Raw genomic sequence first — 23,044 nt, 5'->3', positions numbered from 1 at the left:
CAAGAACACACACACACACACATTTATATATATATATACACACAGAGGGGTGTCAAACTGGCCAAATAAGTGCTTTAGATATCATGCGTCAACAGTGGCAACACATCAAATATGAAAGTGATACCTGGAACTATCTTCCTAATCTGCTTCGTCCACTAAAAGACACGCAACAGCTACGTTAAGTAACGAGTGTGTTGTCGTGTTGTGTGGTCCCGTGTGAACACGGGGAAGCTGCACCTCCATGCTTCACTGCCATCCCGCCTCCCCTCCCCTCAGCATCGGCTGCCTGCTCTGGCCTGTTGGCAGGATGTTTCCTCCCAGCTGACACACACACACACACACACACAAAAATAATGTTAGGATGCCCTCTGCACCTTGGACATTTTGTCTGAACGTCTGCAAAAAATAGATTGAGAAAAATGTAGTTTTATTTGTAAAGATCTCTACACAATTAGTGAGTAATACAACTATTGACTCTACCTTAACTCCTTAAAGGGGAACATTATCACCAGACCTATGTAAGCGTCAATATATACCTTGATGTTGCAGAAAAAAGACCATATATTTTTTTAACCGATTTCCGAACTCTAAATGGGTGAATTTTGGCGAATTAAACGCCTTTCTATTATTCGCTCTCGGAGCGATGACGTCACATCGGGAAGCAATCCGCCATTTTCTCACTTTCGTCGGTGTGTTGTCGGAGGGTGTAACAACACGAACAGGGACGGGATTCAAGTTGCACCAGTGGCCCAAAGATGCGAAAGTGGCAAGAAATTGGAGGAAATTTGTTCAAAATACGAGGCGGTGGGGAAAGCCGACGAAATGGTCAGTCGTTTGTTCCGCACACTTTACCGACGAAAGCTATGCTACGACAGAGATGGCAAGAATGTGTGGATATACTGCGACACTCAAAGCAGATGCTGACATCAACTCCAAAACTGGACAGATCAGCTTTCAGGAAAAGAGAGCGGATGAGGGTATGTCTACAGAATATATTAATTGATGAAAACTTTATACATTACTCGCGGTTTTACGTAAATTATTATACATAAACTGTGTTTACCAATAATTTTGTCAGGCTTGCCCCTGACAGTTTGGTTGTGTTTTAGTTTTTCCTCTGTGTGTAGTATTTCCTGTCAGCGCTCTTGTTTTGGTTCTGTTTCCTGTTTCTGCCTGAGTGCTGTGTCCCTTCAGCTGTGGCTGATTGGCACCTGGCCACACCTGGTGTCAATCAGCCAGCTGCTAATTATACCTGCCCTACCCTCCAGTCACTGCTGGATTATTGTCATTGTCATTGTCACTACTACCTGTCTTAACACGTGTCGTTGTAGCTCTGTCTACTTTTGTTTCACTCTGCTCATGTCCTAGTTCCTTCGTGTCACAGTAAGTGTTTTTGTTTCTTGTCCACAGTTAGCCTCTGTGCTATTTTAGTTCATTTTGTTCTCCGCCTTGTGCGCGCCTTTTGTTACCTTTTTCTTTTGTTGTTTTGCCTTAGTGTTTAATTAAATCATGTTTTCTCGTACAATGCCTTCCGCCATCTCTGCATATTGGGGTTCGTCACCTACAATTCCTGACAAATTTAGCTTAAAAACATTTATTTTTTTCAATGATTTGAGTACATTCGGGTAGTCTTGTGTAATGCAGTGTTTTGTGTCTATTTAGGTATGGTTAATCGTGGAAAAATATATGTTCTTAGCGCGCCTGAAATGGGCTGTCTGCACTCTCAAAGTGCATGTTGTTGCCAAATGTATTTCATATGCTGTAAACCTAGTTCATAGTTGTTAGTTTCCTTTACTGCCAAACAAACACATACCAATCGTTGGTTAGAAGGCGATCGCCGAATTCGTTCTCGCTTTCTCCCGTGTCGCTGGCTGTCGTGTCGTTTTCGTCGGTTTCGCTTGCATACGGTTCAAACCGATATGGCTCAATAGCTTCAGTTTCTTCTTCAATTTCGTTTTCGCTACCTGCCTCCACACTACAACCATCCGTTTCAATACATGCGTAATCTGTTGAATCGCTTAAGCCGCTGAAATCCGAGTCTGAATCCGAGCTAATGTCGCTATAGCTTGCTGTTTTTTCCGCCATGTTTGTTTGTGTTGGCATCACTATGTGACGTCACAGGAAAATGGACGGGTGTATATAACGATGGTTAAAATCAGGCACTTTGAAGCTTTTTTTAGGGGTATTGCGTGATGGGTAAAATTTTGAAAAAAACTTCGAAAAATAAAATAAGCCACTGGGAACTGATTTTTAATGGTTTTAACCCTTCTGAAATTGTGATAATGTCCCCTTTAACTTTAACATCAAGGTCACTACAATGATTAGGAATAGGTGTTGTTCGGTATACCGGTATTAGTATAGTACCGTGATACTAATGAATCATTTTCGGTTCTATCCTGCCTCTGAAAAGTACAGCAAGCTTTATTTGGACACGTGAAAGTAAACAATGTGATAAAGAACATTTTCCAACAATCAATCTAGGGATCTGTGCACTTAAGATGTGACTTTAAGGTTTTACTACTTACGTATAAAATACTACACGGTCTAGCTCCGTCCTATCTTGTCGATTGCATTGTACCAAATGTCCCGGCAAGAAATTTGCGTTCAAAGAACTCCGGCTTATTAGTGATTCCCAGAGCCCAAAAAAAGTCTGCGGGCTATAGAGCGTTTTCTATTCGGGCTCCAGTACTATGGAATGCCCTCCCGGTAACAATTAGAGATACTACCTCAGTAGAAGCATTTAAGTCCCATCTTAAAACTCATTTGTATACTCTAGCCTTTAAATAGCCCCCCTGTTAGACCAGTTGATCTGCCGTTTCTTTTCTTTTCTCCTCTGCTCCCCTTTTCCTTGAGGGGGGGGCACAGGTCCGGTGGCCATGGATGAAGTGCTGGCTGTCCAGAGTCGGGACCCGGGGTGGACCGCTCGCCTGTGCATCGGCTGGGAACATCTCTGCGCTGCTGACCCGTCTCCGCTCGGGATGGTGTCCTGCTGGCCCCACTATGGACTGGACTCTTACTATTATGTTGGATCCACTATGGACTGGACTCTCACAATATTATGTCAGACCCACTCGACATCCATTGCTTTCGGTCTCCCCTAGAGGGGGGGGGGGGGGGGTTTACCCACATATGCGGTCCTCTCCAAGGTTTCTCATAGTCATTCACATCGACGTCCCACTGGGGTGAGTTTTTCCTTGCCCTTATGTGGGCTTTGTACCGAGGATGTCGTTGTGGCTTGTGCAGCCCTTTGAGACACTTGTGATTTAGGGCTATATAAATAAAGATTGATTGATGATTGATTGATCTAGATATCTGGTCAGGACACTCCTCAATCTCTTGCCTTCACCTTCATTGTCCATTCCTTTTTGGTGACTTTATATCAGTGGTTCTTAACCTGGGTTCGATCGAACCCTAGGGGTTCGGCGGAGCCTCCGCCACGGAGGTAAAGACACATCCGACTTATCGTGTAAATAAAGACTTCTCCCTATCAGCGTATTATGGAGACCCCCCAAACAATGTTCCCTCTAATTTTCCATCTGATTTGCAGGTTGATTGATCGATTGAAACTTTTACTAGCAGGTTGCAAAAGAAGAGAATACACAGTAGAGTACATATTCCGTACAATTGACCACTAAATGGTATTAGGGATGATGTTTGATACTAATGATTTGCTCACAGCTACCCTTATGTTCATTGGGGACCTCCCTAAACCCAGTTGTTAAAAATACCATTAAAATTTGGACTCAATTTAGGAAACATCACGGCTTGCACAAGGCTTCCAGCGGTGCTCCGATTTTGAACAATCCTGCCTTTCTCCCTGCCTGCTCTGATTCTGCGTTTCGCGCTTGGTCGACTAACGGACTTAAAATTCTCAATGACCTGTACCACGATGGAGTGTTCTCTTCCTTCGCTTCTCTGTCAACGAGATACAATCTGCCTAATACTCATTTCTTTCGATACATCCAAACAAGGCATTTTATTAAAAAACAATTTCCTCATTTTCCCAACCGCCCCCCCAGAAGCAGAACTCAATCGGTTTCTCTCCTTTGACTCTGACCAACGACGTTTGATATCTGTCATATATAATGAAATCGGCCTTCTGAATCCACTTAGTACTTCACCTGTCAGAGAATCATGGGAGCATGACCTTGGAGCGTCGGTCCACCTTTTGCAGCTAATACAACTTCAACTCTTCTGCGAAGGCTGTCGACAAGGTTGCGGAGTGTGTTTATAGGAATTTTCCACTGTTCTTCCAAAAGCCCATTGGTGAGGGCACACACTGATGTTGGTCGAGAAGGTTTGGCTCTCAGTCTCCATTCTAATTTATCCCAAAGGTGTTCTATCGGGTTCAGGTCAGGACTCCGTGCAGGCCAGTCAAGTTCATCCACACCAGACTCTTGTCATCCATGTCTTTATGGACCTTGCTTTGTGTACTGGTGCACAGTCATGTTGGAAGAGGAAGGGGCCCGCTCCAAACTGTTCCCACAAGGTTGGGAGCATGGAATTGTCCAAAATGTTTTGGTATCTTGGAGCATTCAAAGTTCCTTTCACTGGAACTAAGGAGCCAAACCCAACTCCTGAAAAACAACCCCACACCAAAATTTCACACTCAGCGCAATGCAGTCCGAAATGTACCGTTCTCCTGGCAACCTCCAAACCCAGCTCTGTAGCAACTGACTGTGCAGAAAGTCTTTGCACTATGCCCTTCAGCATCCGCTGACCCCTCTCTGTCAATTTACGAGGCCTACCACTTTGTGGCTGAGTTGCTGTTGTTCCCAAACTCTTCCATTTTCTTATAATAAAGCCGACAGCTGACTTAGGAATATTTAGGAGAGAGGAGATTTTACGACTGGAATTGTTGCAGAGGTGGCATCCTATGACAGTTCCACAGTCTCCATGCCTAAGTGCTTGATTTGATACACCTGTGGCCGGGCCAAGTGATTAGGACACCTGATTCTCATCATTTGGATGGGTGGCCAAATACTTTTGGCAATATAGTGTATTTTCCTGAATGTTCTGTTACCATGAACATTGTAGTTGAAAAATGTTTTTACAAAATCCCCTACCAAGAAGATGGTGATTGCGCAAATCCCATGAAGATATTTCCTATTTTGGTACCCATAAGCCTCACCAAAACCGAACTGCAGTCCTTAAATATATCAATACTGCAGCCCCTAAATGAACTGAACTACTTTTAAATTCTGCTGTTATTTGCCCCTCCTGTGAGTTCAGAAGGGGTGGCGTGCTAAATACCTGAGTCACTGTGTAAACGAGGGGGAGGGGGCAAGAGGTAATTAGAACGCAGTGATTAATGTTCTAATGAGTTTATTCTCAGAGGGGATTAACACGGAAGCTAATATCAGTTGCGCTAAAAACACTCCCAAAATTCCATATCGCAAGAGACAAAAGGACATAAAATACGCAGGATTTACCGTTCTAATATAAGAAACAACATATATTTGTTGGTGGTTTTGGACATTATTTGTTTGTTCTATCTCATTTCACCTCAAGACAACCTTGAGGGGAGCAAACAGAGAGCTTCCGGCTCAGTGGTGCTGCAGCATTAGTGGATTGATAGAGGCCTACCAAGACGTTGATGTGCCCTAAAATCGACAATAAATCTATTAGTGGACTAGATCATACTGTGTATTAAGAATAAAGATGATGTCCATCCATCCATCCATCCAAGCCCAGACTTTCCTCTCCCCAGCCACTTCGTTCAGCTCCTCCCGGGGGATCCCGAGTCGTTCCCAGGCCAGCCGGGAGACATAGTCTTCCCAACATGTTCTGGGTCTTCCCCGTGGCCTCCTACCGGTCGGACGTGCCCTCAACACCTCCCTAGGGAGGCGTTCGGGTGGCATCCTGAGCAGATGCCCGAACCACCTCATCTGGCTCCTCTCCATGCGGAGGAGCAGCGGCTTTACTTCGAGCTCCCCCCGGATGACAGAGCTTCTCACACTATCTCTAAGGGAGAGACCCGCCACCCGGTGGAGGAAACTCATTTCAGCCGCTTGTACCCGTGATCTTGTCCTTTCAGTCATAAGCCAAAGCTCATGACCACAGGTGAGGATGGGAACGTAGATCGGCCGGTAAATTGAGAGCTTTGCCCTCCGGCTCAGCTCCTTCTTCACCACAACGGATCGATACAGCGTCCGCATTACTGAAGACGCCGCACCGATCCGCCTGTCGATCTCACGATCCACTCTTCCCTCACTCGTGAACAAGACTCCGAGGTACTTGAACTCCTCCACTTGGGGCAGGGTCTCTTCCCCAACCAGGAGATGGCACTCCATCCTTTTCCGGGCGAGAACCATGGACTCAGAATTGAAGGTGCTGATTCTCATCCCAGTCGCTTCACACTCGGCTGCGAACCGATCCAGTGAGAGCTGAAGATCCTGGCCAGATGAAGCCGTCGGGACCACATCATCTGCAAAAAGCAGAGACCTAATCCTGCAGCCACCAAACCGGTCTGATCCTCGGCCACATAAGCTAAAGATGATGTCATCAGTATAATGTCAAAACATTGGGAAGGCGAACTCTGAACTCGGAATATGTTTTTCTATCTCTCCAGCCGCGATGTTGGACCCTTTTGTCCAGGGTAAATCCCACCTAACTTTATCCTTGTCCACACAAACACAATGGTCGTTCAAGACCCCCTGCCCCCCTCTGTCCGCCGGCACAACGCGACCTAGTACATATGCGCGGAAAATGCGCACGTCATAGTCACCTCTAGTGTTGCTTTGTGTGCAAGTTCTTAAATGTAACTTATCTGAACAATATCCAGTGTTGTGGTATTTCAATGAACTGGAATGCAGTGTGCTGTGGGGCCCTATTGTAGTGAATCTGTCAGGTTTGTCACTGACAGTTTAGTCACTGACAGTTTAGTTATGTTTTGAGTTATTCCTGTTTGTCTTTATTTCCTGTCGGCGCTCTTATTTTGGTTATTTCCTACTTGTCTCCCTGAGTGCTGTGTCCCCTCAGCTGTGGCTGATTGGCACCTGGCCACACCTGGTGTCAATCAGCCAGCTGCTATTTAAACCTGCCTTCTCCTCCAGTCACTGCTGGATTATTGTCATTGTCTTTCCTACTTGTCGATGCCAGTGTAGCTGTAAGCGGTAGCGGTGAGCTATTTATTATAGATGTTTGTAGCTTGCTGTCTTTTTGTTTCTCGTCTTCCAGTTCCTGTTTTCCTGGCATCCTGTTTCCTGTTCCTAGTTCCTGGTTTGTGTGTTTTCCTTTATTTTATGAACATTAAATCTTGTTTTCCCGCACAATGCCTTCCACCTTCTCCGCATCTTGGGGTTCGTGTCCTACAAAATCTGACAGAATCACACCTGAGACATCATCAATTAATCAAATCTTTAATGGACACGTGGAAGTAAACAAAGTGATAAAGAACATTTTACATCAATCAATCTAGGGATCTAGATATCTGGTCAGGACACTCCTCACTCTTTTGCCTTCACCTTCATTGTCCATTCCTTTTTGGTGACTTTATATACTCTGGACCTAGACGTTGAGTCCGTGACATACTTGGCGGACAATAACTGATACAGTCTGCTTTGCCAGTTCAAAAGCGTTCGTCGTTTTCCGTAGTCTTCCCTCGACGGCCAGGTAATACAAAGCACACTCTACCTTTTTTATCACATCCACAGGAGCCCAAATTCTCGTTGTCTCTCCTTCGACAAATTGACAAAGTTTTTCGGTCAGTAGAATCACAGCTGACCTGGACATTGGAAAGTTCTCTTGCCGTCTGAGAAGTGTTGTATCCCAAATAGCTGCAATCACTTTCTCTTAAGGTATTCATGTGTGATTTCCACAAGCGTCTGTACATGTAGAAGAAGGAGATACACGGGTATGTTTGGATGACTCACCTCCATATGTCCAATGGTTAACTCCGAGTTACGAAACCGCTTTATTATGAAGCTGGCTATGGTGCGCTCTTTCTGACGTCACTTCCTGTGTGGGGCGCGGTCTTTCTGGCGTCACTTCCTCTCCGAACTCAGTTTGTAAACAATCGGTGAGTCCATACAAAGCTAAGAGCCAGAGATTCAAGAAATAGACGGCGCACTTACCTGTGTAAAAAATTATCCAAGGAGTGGAACCTTAAACGATGATTTAGTGTGGCCGAAACGGGGCTTAGGCTAAATAATTATTTGTTTAATGAGTTATCCGGCTTAACGTAGACGGGGTCTTGGACGCAAGCATTGAGTACACTGCCCTGCAACTCCCCTCATCTCTGATTGGTTCCTTTAAACACCTTCTGTCCCCTGGTTAAAGCCAATCCAAGGGAACATGTTGTGTTTCCCTTCTGAAGAATATTAGAGTTAGGGATGTCAATATTACAACAACTCACAATCAGATTCAAGTCCAATTCCTAAGGAGACAACTACATTCAGAATCGATTCTAAGAAGATTTGTTTGCTCTCAAGTTTTTTGATTGATTGAGACTCTTATTAGTAGATTGCACAGTACAGTACATATTCTGTACAATTGACCACTAAATGGTAACACCCCAATAAGTTTTTCAACTTGTTTAAGTCGGGGTCCACGTTAATCAATTCATGGTAAGTGACACAGGTTGTATTTCTTAGGCCAATCTAAATGCTCCAAAGTGCTTGAAATCTGATCTATTTGCACCAGATTCAGACCACATTGGAGGCAGTCCGAATCCGATTGGTATCTGATCTTTTTAAATATGACTTCAGCCCAGAAATGCAACCTGATTGCGACTTATACGCCATCTTTGGGTGAGCTACGACATGTGGGTAATCTAAAACTTTTTTCTAAAAAGTGACATATCTAGCGACTTTTTGGGGACGTTTTGGAGACATGATACACGTCACTCAACAGTTAAAGTCCTCAACGAGCAGCATGTGCCGCCGTTAGCCCCTCTGCGGGCGGTCCTGGTTGACTAAAGCCATACCCAGGAGTCCGAGCTGCAAACCTTGAATCTTTTGATTGAATTTGATTCTGCAACCTTTAACAATGCAGAACAAAAAACTATTTGAATGTAAAGAAAACAACTGGAAGTTCATTTGTGGTTGTAAAACATTTTTAAAACTCGCTCTTTATCTCAGATAAAGATGGCACTCGCCCGGAAAAGGGTGGAGTGCCATCTCCGGGTTGGGGAGGAGATCTTGCCCCAAATGGAGGAGTTCAAGTACCTCGAAGTCTTGTTCACGAGTGAGGGAAGAGTGGATCGTGAGATCGACAGGCGGATTGGTGCGGCGTCTTCAGTAATGCGGACGCTGTATCGATCCGTTGTGGTGAAGAAGGAGCTGAGCCGGAAGGCAAAGGTCTCAATTTACCGGTCGATCTACGTTCCCATCCTCACCTATGGTCACGAGCTTTGGGTTATGACCGAAAGGACAAGATCACGGGTACAAGCGGCTGAAATGAGTTTCCTCCGCCGGGTGGCGGGCCTCTCCCTTAGAGATAGGGTGAGAAGCTCTGTCATCCGGGGGGAGCTCAAAGTAAAGCCGCTGCTCCTCCACATCGAGAGGAGCCAGATGAGGTGGTTCGGGCATCTGGTCAGGATGCCACCCGAGCGCCTCCCTAGGGAGGTGTTTAGGGCACGTCCGACCGGTAGGAGGCCACGGGGAAGACCCAGGACACGTTGGGAAGACTATGTCTCCCGGCTGGCCTGGGAACGCCTCGAGATACCCCGGGAGGAGCTGGACGAAGTGGCTGGGGAGAGGGAAGTCTGGGCTTCTCTGCTTAGGCTGCTGCCCCCGCGACCCGACCTCGGATAAGCGGAAGAAGATGGATGGATGGATGGATGGCTCTTTATCTCTCCCACGACGGTAGTCCTTTCTCTCCTACAGTATCCATTACAACCGTTTACACAAACAAGGCAATTACTAGCGACTTCTAGGGATTTTTAGGACAACCAATAGCTACTTTCCTTACTGGAAACGAGGGTGATTCCGACTGAGTTGTCCTGCTCCTACTCAGTGGCCTAGTGGTTAGAGTGTCCGCCCTGAGATCGGTAGGTTGTGAGTTCAAAGCCCGGCCGAGTCATACCAAAGACAATACAAATGGGAACCATTACCTCCCTGCTTGGCACTCAGCATCAAGGGTTGGAATTGGGGGTTAAATCACCAAAAATGATTCCTCCTGCTCTCCTCACCTCCCAGGGGGTGATCAAGGGTGATGGGTCAAATGCAGAGAATAATTTCGCTACACCTAGTGTGTTGTGACAATCATTGGTACTTTAACTTTTAACTTTAACTTTATATATTACGGGCAGCACGGTGAAACAGGGGTTAGTGCATCTGCCTCACAATACCAAGGTCCTGAGTAGTCTTGGGTTCAGTCCCGGACTCGGGATCTTTCTGTGTGGAGTTTGCATGTCCTCCCTGTGACTGCGTGGGTTCCCTCCCTTCCTCCCACCTCCAAAGACATGCACCTGGGGATAGGTTGATTGGCAACACTAAATTGGCCCTAGTGTGTGAATGTTGTCTGTCTATCTGTGTTGGCCCTGCGATGAGGTGGCGACTTGTCCAGGGTGTACCCCGCCTTCCGCCCGATTGTAGCTGAGATAGGCTCCAGCGCCCCCCGCAACCCCAAAGGGAATAAGCGGTAGAAAATGGATGGATGGATTTATATATTACCTCTATGCTAACAAGGGGAAATTCCACTTCACAGACTGTCGTTGGCATTGTCAGAAGGGTTGCAATTTTGCATTTCAACAGTTGTTTTTTTCATGACAATAGGGCGGAACCATCCTTGCCCGAGCACACTCTCCTTGTGTTGGAGTATAAATAGTTGGGGTTTTGGCACCAGCTTTGGCCACCCGCCTTGACTCACATATGAACTTGAAGTGCCATCCCATTCCTAACCCATAGGGTTCAATATGATGTGGGTCCACCTTTTGCAGCTATTACAGCTTCAACTCTTCTGGGAAGGCTGTCTACAAGGTTGCGGAGTGTGTTTATAGGAATTTTCCACCATTCTTCCAAAAGTGCATTGGTGAGGTCACACACTGATGTTGGTGGAGAAGGCCTGACTCTCAGTCTCCGTTCTAATTCATCCCAAAGGTATTCTATCGGGTTCAGGTTAGGACTCTGTGCAGGCTATTCATTTTCATCCACACCAGACTCTGTCATCCATGTCTATATGGACTTTGCCTTGTGCACTGGTGCACAGTCATGTTGGAAGAGAAAGGGGCACGCTCCAAACTGTTCCCACAAGGTTGGGAGCATGGAATTGTCCAAAATGATTTGGTATCCTGGAGCATTCAAAGTTCCTTTCACTGGAACTAACGGGCCAAGCCAAACTCCTGAAAAACTACCCCGCACCATAATTCCTCCTGCACCAAATTTCACACTCGGCACAATGCAGTCCGACATTTACCGTTCTCATGCCAACCTCCAAACCCAGACTGGTCCATCAGATTGCCAGATGGAAAAGTGTGATTCATCACTCCAGAGAAGGCGTCTCCACTGCTCTAGAGTCCAGTGGCGACGTGCTTTACACCACTGCATCCCACACTTTGCATTGGACTTGGTGAAGTATGGCTTAGATGCAGCTGCTCGGCCAAGCAAACCCATTCCATGAAGCTCTCTGCGTACTGTACGTGGGCTAATTGGAAGGTCACTTGAAGTTTGGAGCTCTGTAGCAACTGACTGTGCAGAAAGTCTTTGCACTATGCGCTTCAGAATCCGCTGACCTCTCTCTGTCAGTTTACGTGGCCTACCACTTGGTGGCTGAGTTGCTGTTGTCCCCAAACTCTTCCATTTTCTTATAACAAAGTTGACTTTGGAATATTTATGAGCAAGGAAATTTCACGACTGGATTTGTTGCACAGGTGGCATCCTATGACAGTTTCACAAATGTTTGTGGAAACAGTCTCCATGCCTAAGTGCTTGATTTGATACACCTGTGGCCGGGCCAAGTGATTAGGACACTTGATTCTCATTATTTGGATGGGAGGCCAAATAATTTTGGCAACATAGTGTATTAAATCTAAGTCTAAAATGAGATCTTACCAATCTAAGTCTATGAGCATAAACTGATGAAGCTTACTGGGATGAGAGGCGGAATGTCTTCTAAGACAAACCAAACAGTCCAGTTGCAATCAATTGAATGCCCTGAGAATACACCTTTTTTTGCAGATGATGTGGTCCTGATGGCTTCATCTGGCCAGGACCTTCAGCTCTCGCTGGATCGGTTTGCAGCCGAGTGTGAAGCGACTGGGATGAGAATCAGCATCTCCAAGTCCGAGTCCATGGTTCTCGCCCGGAAAAGGGTGGAGTGCCATCTCCGGGTTGGGGAGGAGACCCTGCCCCAAGTGGAGGAGTTCAAGTACCTCGGAGTCTTGTTCACGAGTGAGGGAAGAGTGGATCGTGAGATCGACAGGCGGATCGGTGCGGCATCTTCAGTAATGCGGACGCTGTATCGATCCGTTGTGGTGAAGAAGGAGCTGAGCCGGAAGGCAAAGCTCTCAATTTACCGGTCGATCTACGTTCCCATCCTCACCTATGGTCATGAGCTTTGGGTTATGACCGAAAGGACAAGATCACGGGTACAAGCGGCCGAAATGAGTTTCCTCCGCCGGGTGGCAGGGCTCTCCCTTAGAGATAGGGTGAGAAGCTCTGTCATCCGCGGGGAGCTCAAAGTAAAGCCGCTGCTCCTCCACATCGAGAGGAGCCAGATGAGGTGGTTCGGGCATCTGGTCAGGATGCCACCCGATCGCCTCCCTCGGGAGGTGTTTAGGGCACGTCCGACCGGTAGGAGGCCACGGGGAAGACCCAGGACACGATGGGAAGACTATGTCTCCCGGCTGGCCTGGGAATGCCTCGGGATCCCCCGGGAAGAGCTGGACGAAGTGGCTGGGGAGAGGGAAGTCTGGGCTTCCCTGCTTAGGCTGCTTCCCCCGCGACCCGACCTCGGATAAGCGGAAGAAGATGGATGGATGGACGGATGGTATACACCGAATGACGTGGATGGAAATCCATAGACATGACTCCGAAGGGATTACTTCAAAGGAGAACTCTTTTGGTTTGTAAGTTGGATTTAAACAATGTCTTTCCAGTCATGCAACTATTCTGACATACCTTTTTATTGTTTTTCTCAATAAGTGCATCTATTGCCCTTATTTTATTCACGCAACCTACATTTTAAAATATCGTCAGTCACTGTACATTTCCCCAAATAAGTTTGGGATTTTTTTTTCCCCCACATGATTCTGTGACAAAACGTTGACTTAGTAGAAGTGAGAAGTAGCTCAGACAAATAAGGGAGAGGAAAGAGATGCAAAATATATCCTTGTAAGCAAAGATAGGGAAAGTGACATTTTGTGTTGCTTTAGCCCTATTCTGGAGGAAAAGGAGAGATTAAGACAATCCGCGGTAGGACACCTTCCCTATGCAAAGGTGCTTAGGGACCCTGGGAGCAAAGAGGATTTGGGGAGAGAAAGGACTTCTGGGATAGCGTTGGGAGGTCTTAGAGGGCATTAGTACTAATGTACTCTACCTGAGATGGAAAGTGAGAAAGACCACACCAGAAGCACGGGACACTTTTGTTGACAGTTTTACGGAATCTCTCCGAGACATCAAAACAAACAAGACACAATTTAGTACACTTTGTAATAGCTAAGTTTATTTCTGCTACTATCCTGCAGGATTCCATCTGATACAAATATCGAGGCATCTTTTTCAACTTTGACTACTTTAATATAGTTCACTTTGATTATATGTCTATAACCCTTAAATTAGATACCCATGTCATAATGTCTGTAAAGCAAACATTTATGCATTGACAAATGCATATATCAATATAATAATATAATATATCAGTATACATCATATACTGTATACATAATTGGTAAATATTACATATATGTTGTCAGGACTTGGTCCTTGGGGTTTGTTTTCCCGGAAGGCAACGGAAAGTTGGCACAGGCAAGACGGGAATGTGAGTACATGATTTTATTTAACACTGTCAAAAAAGAACAAACGAAAGGCGCGCACAATGGCGGAGGTACAAAACTTGGCTAATGAAAACAAAAGACTTTCACAAAGGCAAAAAACTATAAACATGAAACAAAAACTTACTTGGCATGGGACTGTGAACAAGGCATGAAGCAGAGTGATGGTAACGTGTGATGTTGCCAGGCAGACTAACTGAAAACAATGGACTTAAATTCTACAGACATGATTGACAACAGGTGTGTGAGACCGAACGTGAAAACAGGTGCAACAAATCGGTCGTCATGGTGACAAAACAAGAGTGCACAAATAGTCCAAAAACAAAACCGAACATAACTAAAACAAAACATTATCACACAGACATGACATATGTTATATTTTATATTGCTACTACGGTACATTTTCAGTCTACTTTATACCTGCATCATCCTTTCCATCCTTACAATTTCCAAGCTTTGTAACTGAGCTACTGTGTAGAACAGTTTCCCTTGTGGATCATTAAAGTTTTTCTAAGTCTAAGTCTAAATGGCGCCAACATTGGGGAACCAGGATTTGGAGACAGAAATAAGGTCAACATATGATACATTTACTTGTGACGGCATCAGAGCAAGTTATGTTTAAGTTTCACTTTTGCACCTCATAGCACATAATTGTGGTGCGTTCAAGGAACCTTGAAGTTTGAAACAAAGGTGCCACACGTTTTTAAAGACAGGGGAAGCTTGAACGCCAGTAAATGCACCAATCATGATTATACTTATCATAATAATGACGTGTTAATATGATTATTTTCATCCACTAATGATAATCCTTCATGATTCAGCTAATATATACCTTACACTATGAAGTAAAAGGAATCCTGACAGATTTATAATCATATATAAGTGAATAATGACAGGTTGTACGATTATTAAAACTCAACAAGACTGTATATGATGCTAATAAAAACCTTAGTTGTCCCGATTGGGTCGCATCTTACTGCAGGGTTCGTTCCCCCGGAATGCAAACGGACCACTCCGGACAGGACGTGCAGGTAGGAACATGATTTATTCGTCAAAATCAAACAAGTACCAAAAACGGAAAACAAGGCAGAGGAAAAACGTGCCGATCGCACTGGACGCTAAAGCTAACACTCGGCATAGACTAGAGATAAGGAATACTCACGTAACTGTGGCAAGGAGCAAACAATGAAGCCAGACTGAGCGTGGCGAGCAAGGTGAATACATAGCTCTCTGATTAGTGGTTGACAGCAACTGAGGGTGCCGACCACTAACCAGAGGCAGGTGAACCCAGTTAATCCCCATGGAAACTAAACCAAAACCCAGAGGTGCACAAACAGGAACTTAGGGAGTCCAAAACTAACAGAACATAACAAAACATGATCCGGGCCACGGATCATGACATTGGTAACACTTTAGTATGGGGAACATATTCACCGTTAATTCATACTTGCCAACCCTCCTGGATTTTCCGGGAGACTCCCGAAATTCATCGCCTCTCCCGAAAACCTCCTGGGACAAATTTTCTCCCGAAATTCAGGCCGACTCAGGTCCTCAACAATATAAAAAAGCGTACCTGCCCAATCACGTTATAACTATCGAATGATGGAGGGCGAGTTCTTGGTTTCTTATGTGGGTTTATTGTTAGGCAGTTTCATTAACGTCCTCCCAGCGTGGCAACAACACACAACAACAGCAGTCACTTTTTTTGTATACCGTAAAGCAGTTCGTCTGCCGTAAACAGCAATGTTGTGACACTCTTAAACAGGACAATACTGCCATCTAGTGCATTTGATGAAAGCACTTTTGTGCGTGCCACACAGCAATGCATCATCAGAGAGGGTGTTCAGCATGGTTCGAAAAATAGTGAGAGAGAATAGAACAAGGATGGACAATTCAACCCTTAACTCAACAATGAGTAGATGAGTGTTATGTGTGTGTATATGTGTAAATAAATGAACACTGAAATTCAAGTATTTAATATATATATATATATATGTATGTGTGGGAAAAAAATCACAAGACTATTTCATCTCTACAGGCCTGTTTCATGAGGGGGGGTACCCTCAATCGTCAGGAGATTTTAATGGGAGCATTCGCATACCATGGTTTATATAGGGCACAGAGTGGGTGGGTACAGGCTGGCCTAGGGGCGTGGTGATTGGCTCATGTGTTACCTAGGAGGTGTTTCCGTCTATGGCGGCATGTTGTTACAATTTCGCTGCGCTTGTTGAGGGATGACAGGTCTGGACGGTATATAATAAACTAATAAATATATATATATATATAATAAAATATATGTAGATATATATATATATATAATTAAAAAAAAAAAAAAAAAAAAAAATATATATATATATAATAAATATATATATATATATATATATATATATATATATAGCTAGAATTCACTGAACGTCAAGTATTTTATATATATATATATATATATATATATATATATATATATATATATATATGAAATACTTGACTTGGTGAATTCTAGCTGTAAATATACTCCTCCCCTTTTAGCCACGCCCCCAACCACGCCCCCGTCCCACCCCGACCCCGACCACGCCCACGCCCACCTCCCGAAATCGGAGGTCTCAAGGTTGGCAAGTATGCGTTAATTAGTTGCTTATTAACATGCAAATTAGTAACATATTGGCTCTTAATTAGTCATTATTAAGTACTTATTACTGCATTTTTCTGCATGGCCTTATTATACAACCAGTAAGCCATTAACTAAGAGTCTTCCCTCAATAACCTCAGAATTATTGCTTATTAGTAACCCTATCCCTCACCCTAACCCAAATCTGTTCGCTGAGTGTCCAAATAACTCAACATTAAGTCTTTGTTACTTTATTAAGCAACTAATTAATGGTGAATATTTTCCCCATACTAAAGTGTTACCAGAACCTTATTAAGGTTTTTACATGTGTTTTTAAAAGCTAATTATAACCCAATTAAATAAAAAAATCATTGTTAGTGCTCGTAAACATACTGAGTGTGTGTGTGGGGGAATGACGGAATCTGATTAAATGGTGAATTTTTGATATAATAGGCCAAAATAAATTGTGTTCAATGCCACACAAAGCCTGGGGATCCTACACGCTTTTGTAGTCTGTGCCGACCCGTAGTCATCCTCGGCTGTTGCCATTTCTAATATAAAGTAGTGTAAAGTTCTTACTTATATCTGTCAGCAAACTCGCCATAAAAGCGCTAAAACATACCGGTGTAGTGAGTTTACATTATTCACTCAAAGAACTTTAGTTATTAGAGTTCCGGTCGGACGGTTTTTCACGGGACACATTTCCTGTTTTGTTGTTTTTGGATGAGGAGATGCTGCTCCGTTATTGATTGAAGTAAAGTCTGAATGTCATTAAAACGGTCATGTCTGTGTAATCATGTTTTGTTTTGTTTAGTTATTGGACTCTTTAGTTTCTGGCTTTTCACTCCCTTGTCTTGTTTCCATGGTTACCCATTAGTTTCACCTGTTCCACGTTTGGACTCATTGTGCACTCTTGTTTGTCACCATAGCAACCCATTAGTTTTCACCTGCCCTCACGACTCACGCACCTGTCTTTAATCATGTCACTATTATTTAAACCCATTGTTGCCAGGAAGTCTCCCTGGCGACATCATACCCCTGACTCTCTGCTTCACACTTTGTTTACCTCTGCGCACTTCATGCCATGTCCAAGTAAGTTGTTTCTCTTCATGCCACAGTTAGCGATTTTGGTTCATGTCGTTAGTTTTTTTCTACGCCGGATAGTCGAACCTCGGATTCAGGAGGAACAGTGTGGTTTTCGTCCTGGTCGTGGAACTGTGGACCAGCTCTATACTCTCGGCAGGGTCCTTGAGGGTGCATGGGAGTTTGCCCAACCAGTCTACATGTGTTTTGTGGACTTGGAGAAAGCATTCGACCGTGTCCATCGGGAAGTCCTGTGGGGAGTGCTCAGAGAGTATGGGGTATCGGACTGTCTGATTGTGGCAGTCCGCTCCCTGTATGATCAGTGCCAGAGCTTGGTCCGCATTGCCGGTAGTAAGTCGGACACGTTTCCAGTGAGGGTTGGACTCCGCCAAGGCTGCCCTTTGTCACCGATTCTGTTCATAACTTTTATGGACAGAATTTCTAGGCGCAGTCAAAGCGTTGAGGGGATCTGGTTTGGTGGTTGCAGGATTAGGTCTCTGCTTTTTGCAGATGATGTGGTCCTGATGGCTTCATCTGGCCAGGATCTTCAGCTCTCACTGGATCGGTTCGCAGCTGAGTGTGAAGCGACTGGGATGAGAATCAGCACCTCCAAGTCCGAGTCCATGGTTCTCGCCCGGAAAAGGGTGGAGTGCCATCTCAGGGTTGGGGAGGAGATCTTGCACCAAGTGGAGGAGTTCAAGTACCTCGGAGTCTTGTTCACGAGTGAGGGAAGAGTGAATCGTGAGATCGACAGGCGGATCGGTGCGGCGTCTTCAGTAATGCGGACGCTGTATCGGTCCGTTGTGGTGAAGAAGGAGCTGAGCCGGAAGGCAAAGCTCTCAATTTACCGGTCGATCTACGTTCCCATCCTCACCTATGGTCATGAGCTTTGGGTTATGACCGAAAGGACAAGATCACGGGTACAAGCGGCCGAAATGAGTTTCCTCCGCCGGGTGGCGGGGCTCTCCCTTAGAGATAGGGTGAGAAGCTCTGCCATCCGGGGGGAGCTCAAAGTAAAGCCTCTGCTCCTCCACATGGAGAGGAGCCAGATGAGGTGGTTCGGGCATCTGGTCAGGATGCCACCCGAACGCCTCCCTAGGGAGGTGTTTAGGGTACGTCCGACCGGTAGGAGGCCGCGGGGAAGACCCAGGACACGTTGGGAAGACTATGTCTCCCGGCTGGCCTGGGAACGCCTCGGGGTCCCACAGGAAGAGCTGGACGAAGTGGCTGGGGAGAGGGAAGTCTGGGCTTCCCTGCTTAAGCTGCTGCCCCCGCGACCCGACCTCGGATAAGCGGAAGAAGATGGATGGATGGATAGTTTTTTTGCCCACGTGCAAGTATTTGTTTTCATAGCCAAGTTGTTTTACCTCCGCTGTGAGCGCCTTTTGTTTATACCTTTTTGTATTTTTTTGAGTTAGAATTAAAATGTATTCACCTTCACGCCATGTCTGGTCCAAATGTTCATTTGCACCACGGGAGAACAAACCAAGCCATGGTCCTAGTCTTGACAAAAACAGTTAGCGCCATCTTTTGACACTTCTTCCACTCCCGTCCTTGCACGCTACACCGCTGCAACAAAGATGGCGGGGAGAAGACGCTGCCGAAGGTGAGCCACGTAAATAAGACCGCCCACAAATCGGCGCATCCGGAAGCGATTGTCAGAAAGTGGCTTGAAGATGGTGGTTCTTTGGACCAAAGAACCACCATTACATGTTATTTAGACCACATTATTTAGAAAAAAATAATACCGTATTTTCCGCACTATAAGGCGCACCTAAAAACCACAAATTTTCTCAAAAGCTGACAGTGCGCCTTATAACCCGGTGCGCTTTATATATGGATAAATATTAAGATTCATTTTCATAAAGTTTCGGTCTCGCAACTTCGGTAAACAGCCGCCATCTTTTTTCCCGGTAGAACAGGAAGCGCTTCTTCTTCTACGCAAGCAACCGCCAAGGTAAGCACCCGCCCCCATAGAACAGGAAGCGCTTCTTCTTCTACTGTAAGCAACCACCCGCCCGCGTAGAAGAAGAAAAAGCGCGCGGATATCACCGTACGTTTCATTTCCTTTGTGTGTTTACATCTGTAAAGACCACAAAATGGCTCCTACTAAGCGTCAGGGATCCGGTTCATGAAAAGACGCAATCTCTCCATCCGCACACGGATTACTATTTCACAGCAACTGATATTCCTGTGAACCGCACTGTGGATACAACGGGAGCACGTACGGTGAATATTCGCACCACAGGGAATGAGAAGTCATCCTTCACTGTGGTTCTAGCTTGCCATGCTAATGGCCAGAAACTTCCACCAATGGTGATATTCAAAAAGAAGACCTTGCCAAAAGAGACCTTTCCAGCCGGCGTCATCATGAAAGCTAACTCGAAGGGATGGATGAAGAAAAGATGAGCGAGTGGTTAAGGTAAGTTTAAGTTTACGCGAAGAGGCCGGGTGGCTTTTTTCACGCAGCTTTGTCCATGTTGATATACGACTCCATGCGCGCCCACATCACGCTGGTTTTAATATATTATTAAAGTTTGACTGACCTATCTGACTGTTTTTTTGACATTCCTTTAGCGCAGTTAGATGCGGCTTACAACACGGGGCGGCTTATAGGTGGACAAAGTTTTGAAATATGCCGTTCATTGAAGGCGCGGCTTATAACCCAGGGCGCCTTATGGTGCGGAAAATACGGTAATAATATGACTCCTTTAATGCACCCTATAATCCAGTGCGCCTTTTGTATGAAAATAGACATGACAAAACCAGTGCGCCTTATAATCCGGTGCGCCCTATGGTCCGGAAAATACGGTACCAAAACAAATGGGTAATGCATGGTTTGTCCAGTTTGATCAATGAAAAAAAAACTACAGTAAATATCAGAAGCACCTCCTGACATTGTGTAATCTGCTTGGATGTTTCCACTAAAACAGTTGACTCAGTAGTTGGCTTGGATTATTCTTTTTTTCTCTATTTTGCAGCAGCACCACGTTGTAGAAGTGCAGAGTACCTCTAATCTGACTTCTGCTGGCTTGTATCTTTGACTGAGGTATTAACGTGAAGATTAGGTGTGCAAGATCATCTACCAAAGTGTCGATTTGTGAAGTGGAAAAATATGGATTGGGACGATTTTTGTAAGCGTGTGCGTGTGTGTGTGTGGATTAAAGTGTGAGTTTGATTTGAAGAAATCCTTTTCGCCGTCGCGCTGTTAATTTGTATCGCTGACAACAGGATTTTGGCACACAGATTCAAACTGTGATCTGCCTTTTTCTGTGAAGATCCGCTGTTTCTGTCTTTGTGAAGAAAGTGATTTATGTGGCATTAGAGACGCCACGTGCTTGTTTGTGTGTGTGTGTGTGTGTGTGTGTGTGTGTGTGTGTGAGTGTGTGTGTGTGTTCTTGTATTTCTACCCTTCTTGAGACACCAACAAGGAAAAGTACCTTCCATATGAGGAGGTGTGAACAAGTGATGACATAAGTCATGGTCCCCAAGGAGGGATTTTTCCAAATTGACTGTGTGTCGGTTTTAACAGACCTCTGGTCAACATATGAAATAACAAGTGTGTGTAAGAAATTGAAATGCGCCCCCTCTGGCCAAAATTAATTTAAAAAATAAAATAAATATGTATATAGAGACATACTGTAATAACTTGAAGTCAATAATGAAGATTAAAAAACAAATACAAACAAAAAAAACCAACTAAAATCAGTCTTTTTCTCACATTGTGTCGACTTCTTTCTTATAAATTTGGGAAATATTTTTCATATTCTTTCTTTTTCTGTAATATTGCAATATTTTCCTCGTAAAAAAACAACTAAAATCAGTCTTTTTCTCACATTGTGTCGACTTCTTTCTTATAAAATTGGGAAATATTTTTCATATTCTTTCTTTTTCTGTAATATTGCAATATTTTCCTCGTAAAATTATTTTTAATGCAAAATGCAAAATTTGTCATATAAAATTCTGACTTTTATCACAATATTGCCAATTGTTTTGTTGTTCTTGTAAAACAGTGAAATCTTTTGAATTATGACTTTCTGTCATAATTTTGCCAAGTAAAATTCCGATTATTATTATAATATTGCCAAAATGTTAAAGTTTTCGTATAAAATTGTGACTTTTGTCGAGTAAAATTACGACTATTTTCATTAAATTGCCAACATTTTAAGCTTTTCTTGTAAAATTGCGACTGCTATCGAGTAAAATTCCAACTTTTATCATAACATTGCACAAATGTTCAGTATTTCTTGCAAAATGTTGACTTGCGTTAAGTAAAATTACGACTTTTATTATAATACTGCCAAAATTCGACGTTTTTCTTGTGAAATTGTGACCATTTTCTTGTGAAATTCCAACTCATTTTTCACAACAAGCTTTTTTGTATTTGTTTGTATGTAAAATCTGTATACATCTAGAAAGGGTGGTCCTAAAGAGGTAGGCATTTTTCAGAGGTCTCAAGAAGTTAACAAATACCAGTGTGTGTGTGTGTGTGTGTGTGTGTGTGTGTGTGTGTGTGTGTGTGTGTGTGTGTGTGTGTGTGTGTGTGTGTGTTCTTGTATTTCCACCCTTCTTGAGACACAAACAAGGAAAAGTGCCGTCCATATGAGGAGGTGTGAACAAGTGATGACATACATCATGGTCCCAATACGGAAAACCATTGCATCTAATAGATAATGTCTCATTTGCACCCCTGGTGGTGAACTCTATCAAAATTAGGGTGGTGCCAAAAAGGAGGGATCTTTCCAAATCCCCCTCTGGTCAACATATGAAATAACAAGTGTGTGTAAGAAATTGAAATGTGCCCCCTCTGGCCGAAATTAATTAAAACATTTAATAAATATGTATATAGAGACATACAGTAATAACTTGAAGTAAATAATGAAGATTAAAAAAACAATTACAAAGAAAAATAATAATAATAAATTGTGTCGACTTCTTTCTTATAAAATTGGGAAAACATTCTCATATTCTTTCTGTTTCTGTAATATTGCAATATTTTCTTCGTAAAATTATTACTTTTTATGTACAATTATTACTTTTTTAATGCAAAATGGTGACATATGTCATATAAAATTTTGACTTTTATCACAATATTGCCAATTTTTTTGTTGTTCTTGTAAAATAGTGACATTTTTTGAGTACAATTATGACTTTTGTCATAATTTTGCCAAGTAAAATTCCGATTATTATTATAATATTGCCAAAATGTTAAAGTTTTCGTATAAAATTGTGACTTTTGTCGAGTAAAATTACGACTATTTTCATTAAATTGCCAACATTTTAAGCTTTTCTTGTAAAATTGCGACTGCTATCGAGTAAAATTCCAACTTTTATCATAACATTGCACAAATGTTCAGTACTTCTTGCAAAATGTTGACTTGCGTTGAGTAAAATTATGACTTTTATTATAATACTGCCAAAAT

Source organism: Nerophis lumbriciformis, linkage group LG14 (genome assembly GCF_033978685.3).
Source record: "Nerophis lumbriciformis linkage group LG14, RoL_Nlum_v2.1, whole genome shotgun sequence".
NCBI lineage: Eukaryota > Metazoa > Chordata > Actinopteri > Syngnathiformes > Syngnathidae > Nerophis > Nerophis lumbriciformis.
The sequence above is the reverse complement of the archived record's forward strand: the minus strand, read 5'-3'. Positions refer to the sequence as shown.